Consider the following 5486-nt stretch of genomic DNA (forward strand, 5'->3'; position numbering starts at 1 on the left):
AACTAGTCATAGAGATATACAGCATGGGAAACAGACCCTTCGGTCCAACTCGTCCATGCCGACCAGATATTCCATCCCAATCTAGTCCCATCTGCCAGCACCTGGCCCATATCCCTCCAAACTCTTCCCATTCATATACCTGTCCAAATGCCTTTTAAATCTTACAATTGTACCAGCCTCCATCACTTCCTCCTGCAGCTCATTCCATACATGTATCACTCTCTGTATGAACAGGTTGACCCCAAGATCTCTTTTGTTTCTTTCCCCCCCATCACCCTAAACCTATGCCCTCTTGTTCTGGACCCTCCCGCAGGGAAAAGATTTTGTCTATTTACCCTATCCATGCCCTTCATGATATTATAAACCTCTATAAGGTTACCCCTTAGTCTCCAACGCTCCAGGGAAAACAGCCCTAGTCTCCCTTTAGCTCAAACCCTCCAACCCCGGCAATATCCTTGTAAATCTTTTCTGAACCCTTTCAGGTTTCACAACATCTTACTGATAGTAAGGAAACCAGAATTGCACACACTATATTCCAAATGTGGCCGAACCAATGTCCTGAAGAAGGGCTCATGCCCGAAATATCAACTCTCCTGCTCCTTGGATGCTGCCTGACCTGCTGCGCTTTTCCAGCAACACATTTTCAGCTCTAACCAATGTCCTGTACAGCTACAACATAACTTCCCAAATCCTATACTCAGAGAATTGGGAAAGTTTTCAAAACCTACAAAAGACAACTGGGAAAGAATGGAGGGACAAACCGAACCTTTGAGGGTCAGCTTGGAGGCACCAAGGTCTCAGGACAGGGGGTGGGGATGACCCCAGCTATGGGCCACGTGTGAGCAAATGGTTCCAGATTGATTTACGATATCTGGTCGGTACAGACGAGTTGGACTGAAGGGACTGTTTCTGTGCTGTATATCTCTATGACTCTGGCTTTCCACTAACGTTTACCACGTCAGTATATTCAGTTTCTCTCTGGTGTCAGTGTTAAGACCTTGATGTCTCATTTTGCTTCCCCTTCCCAGGGATGGTAACCATTTTGTGTCTGGTTGTTCCGAAAGAAGCTGCATGGCAGCTTCATCCTGAATTGACCCACATTTTATTTGCTTCCCAAAATCAGACCTGCTCACTCTCAGCGTTCCCAGTGTTGGGAAAGATATTAACTTTCAGGTGGAGGTACCCAAAATGCAGAGAGATATCAGTCTTGGCGTTTTTACTTTTCTGCCCCTGTAAGATCCTGAATCACATCTTCAGGAGAATTAGTTAGTGCGGAGTGAGAACAGAGTGGGGAGAGTGTGATGGTGCTTTCAATTTTGTGGAATAATAAAAGAAAAGAAAATTCCACAAAGTAGAATTGCTTGTTTAGAGTTTCTACCCTGGGACTGACAGTGGTGACTTTTGTAATCTATTTTTACAGCGTATTTGAAGATCTGATGGTGGAAGTTTCTCAATCAACAGATGAAGGGCTTATGCCTGAAACATTGACCCTCCTGCTCCCCAGATGCTGTCTGACATCCCCGTGCTTTTCCAGTGCCACGTTTTTCGGCTGACTCTCCAGCATTTGCGGTCCTCACTTCAACATCAATGCCTGACAGTCACTCAATCCACCAGGACCGCAACGATTTTTGACTGTGATTTCTGTGAGAGGGATCAAAGCTTTTTGGTTCCTATCTGAGTGTGTTTTCAGCATCAGTGGGACTGGATGAGAGACCCCACTGTTGCAGCACTGTGTGGAGCCTGAAAAAGTTATACTGTCTGGGAAGAGGAATTCACAGTGGGTAGGGGCTCTACACGTGTTTGTGTGCAGCTGAAGCTTCGGCCATGGAGAAACCTGAGGAATCCCGCCTTGTGGAGAAACGATGGAAGTGTGGCGACTGTGGGAAAGGCTTCTGTTTCCCATCTGCCCTGGAGACTCATCGGCGCAGTCACACCGGGGAGAGGCCATTCCCCTGCCCTGTCTGCGGGAAGGCCTTCAGACATTCCTCCCACCTGCTGGCCCACAAGCGGGACCACACGGGGGAGAGGCCCTTCAGCTGCCCAGAGTGCGGGAAGGCCTTCATGTTTTTCTCTGCCCTGTTGGCCCACCGGCGAATCCACACGGGGGAGAGGCCATTCAGCTGCTCTGAGTGTGGGAAGGGCTTCAACTATTCCTCCGACCTGCTGAGGCACCAACGGGTTCACTCGGGGGAGAGGCCCTTCAGCTGCCCCGAGTGCGGGAAGGCCTTCAGCAATTACTCCAACCTCCAGACCCACCAGCGTGTGCACACGGGGGAGAGGCCCTTCAGCTGCCCCGAGTGTAGGAAGGCCTTTACCCAGGTCTCCACCCTGCTGAGGCACCAGCAGATCCACACCGGGGAGAGGCCGTTCACCTGCCCACAGTGCTGGAAAGGCTTCACCCGCTCCTCCCACCTGCAGCAGCACCAGCGAGTTCATGTGCCATCACAGGGGAATTGAAGGAGTGACGGCCGAGTGCCATTATCGATTGGACAATCAACCCGGTTCCGTGGATTCCTGGGTTCAAATCCCCCCACGACAGATGGCAGAATTGGTATTCGGTCAGAAATGTGGAGTTCAGAATCTAACGATGAGACCGTTTCAGGGAGGGGTGGTTCGGGGGAGAAAGCCCCCACCTGATTCCCTCTCTCCCTTGTTAGGGAAGGAAACCGCCATTGTGGGAAAGGATTCACTCAGTCGTCCCAGCTGCATCCTTTACCCGGTCTGGGCTACATGTGACTCCAGACCCACAGCAGTCTGGTTGACTCTACACTGCCCTCCCCCCCCACTGGCAAAGGAGCGGGGAGAAACTTACTAGGAGTGAGGGAATGGGTTGAAATTGCTGAGTGAGGCAATACTTCCTCCGGGTGACGGCTGTACCAAGGATCCAATTACAAAGGGACAACCTGGTGCTGCCCAATAGTAAAGACAGTGGGGTGTGTGTGAAGTGTGTGGGCTTTGACCTTGAGCTGTTTAAAAAGCTGCTACTTTGTCTATGCCTTTTTGCAGGGGGGATCTGAAGCTGTCACAGTAAAGGTTACCTGAATTTACCACGAGGAACAGACTCTCATTGAAAACTTTGAACTCCAAGAGGTTTTTTGTTTAAAGCTGCTCCTTTCTTTCAGCCTCCTGCAGAGTTTCCAATGTCATGTATCAGATGGAGCAGTGAATGAGTAGCTCGTATCATTCACTGAAATTGTAAATCTTTCAGGTACTGCGTTGCTTCATGAGCATCGTAAAGTTTACTGGCAGCACCAGGAGGTGTGGGCTGTGGTCACTAGAAATTATGTGGATGTGTCGAGATTAGACTGGGTTGATAAAGTTTAAAAAAACTCACAATACCAGGTTATTGTCCAACAGGTTTATTTGGAAGCACTAGCTTTCTGAGTGCTGCTCCTTCATCGGGCAGCTGTGGACCAGCATCGTAAGACACAGAACGCATATCAAAAGATCAGTATCCTGCAACTGATAGGATATGTTGAACAAGCCTAGATTGTCTTTCATCTCTTAGAATGGGTGCAGGTTGTGGTTCATTAACGTGTAACTGCCAGAACATCTTTAAAGTCACATTCTTGAGACGACTTAAGGTTTAATAAAAAAGATAATATCTCAGCTCAGACAATGCATTTAAAGGTGTGGGATTTGAGTCTGTTAGTATTCCAATCTTGAATCAGACTGGTTCTATTTCCAAAGGAGGAATTCATAAAATATTACATGGATTGACTGCCTGGAAATTGTGTGCTATTTGCGCAAAATTGAATGTATCTGCAAATAAGTTCTACCAATACAAATTCACCCCAAAGAATTGTGTGTGCGTGCATGTGAGTTTGTGTGTGAGAATGCTTGGTAAAGTGTGAGTGTGATGGAGTATAAACCTGAGAGAGTATTCGGGGGGAGAACGTGCATGTCTGAGGGGGACCATGTGTGAGAGAGGTATTAATACAAGCAATGGGCTGCATTTTCCTAAAACAAGGAAGGGCAGCACTTGACCCAGGGCCCGACCCTTATCTGGACATGTTATAGAACAGACAGACGTGGGGGGTGGTGTTCAGGTACATAGTTCTTTGGAAGTTGCATCACTGGTAGACAGGGCGGTTAAGAAGGCATTCAGCCGCATAGCATTCATTGTTCACACCACTGAGAAGAGGGGTTGGGACATCATGTTGAGGGTGTACAGGATGTTGGTGAGGCCACTTTCAGAGTACTGAGTACAGTTCTGATGGCCCTGTATTAGGAAGAATACCATCAGAGAGGATTCGGTAAAGATTTACCAGGATGTTGTAAGGACTGGAGGGTTTGAGTCATAAGGAGAGGCTGGGACTTTATTCACTGGAGTTCAGGAGGTTGGGGGGTGACCTCATTGAGATTGATAAAATTATGAGGAGTGGAGGTAAGGTGAACAGTAAAGGACTCTTGCTTAGCGTAGGGGAACTCAAAACTTGGGAGCATAATACTTGGAGGAGAGAGATTTAAAAAGAACCTGAGGAGCAACATTTCGAAAGTGGGTGACTTTGTATGTGGAATGAACTTGCTGAGGATGTGGTAGATGCAGATACAATTACAACATTGAAACAGCATTTAGATGGGTACATGAATAGAAAGGTTTAGAGGGATATGGGCCAAATGCAGGCAAGTGGGACTAGATTAGTTTGCAATCCTGGTGGGCATGGACGAATTGGACCGAAGTGTCTGTTTCTGTGCTGTATACCCCTATTGAAACCAGTGGAATTCAGAAAGGGGCTTGACAGGATAGATGCAGATAAAATGTACCTTTGTGGGGAGGGTCATCAAATTCCGACAATGGGGAAGCAGGCCATTCAGCCCATCTATTTCACTCTGGCCCTCTGAACAGTATCCCATCCATACCCACCCCCTTATTTCGTATTTCCCATGGCCAAGCCACCCAAAACTGTAAATCCCTATGGGTAACTTAGCACGGCCAATTCTCCCTAACCTGCACCTTCTCAAGAATGTAATTTAAATGCAGGGCTTTTCAAAGAAAAATGTCAGTTTGACTCAACATTGGGACACGGTTCAGAATTCACACCTATTGTCTCTACTTATAAACAGGGCAACGTCTCTTCGAAATTCATTTAGATATAACTGCGTCACATATTAAGATATCCCTTTGAACGTGCCCACATCCCTTTGAAATGTAATCTTGTCCATTTGCATCTCTTTATTTGCGGAAATACCCGTTAAAATGTTCATGTCCCTTTAAAATGCAGATTGCCCCCTTTAGATATGAGGCCGTTCCGTTAGATGTCGGAATATCTGTTTAAATGGAGCCGTGAGCTTTCCCAATGCAGACAGGGCTCCTCGAAACGTGGCAGTGTCCCCCCTGCAGCTGCAGAGCGAGACAGGAGAGTTTGTTTTTGTGAATGAGCAGTTGTAGCGCGAGGTGGCTGTTGCTTGGTGACGGTGAGGCTCCCCCGGCCCCGCCCATCCCCCCGTGCAGACGTCACGCGGGGGCGAAGGCGGTTGGGAGG

The sequence above is a fragment of the Hemiscyllium ocellatum genome (assembly GCF_020745735.1).
Source record: "Hemiscyllium ocellatum isolate sHemOce1 chromosome 27 unlocalized genomic scaffold, sHemOce1.pat.X.cur. SUPER_27_unloc_11, whole genome shotgun sequence".
Taxonomy (NCBI): domain Eukaryota; kingdom Metazoa; phylum Chordata; class Chondrichthyes; order Orectolobiformes; family Hemiscylliidae; genus Hemiscyllium; species Hemiscyllium ocellatum.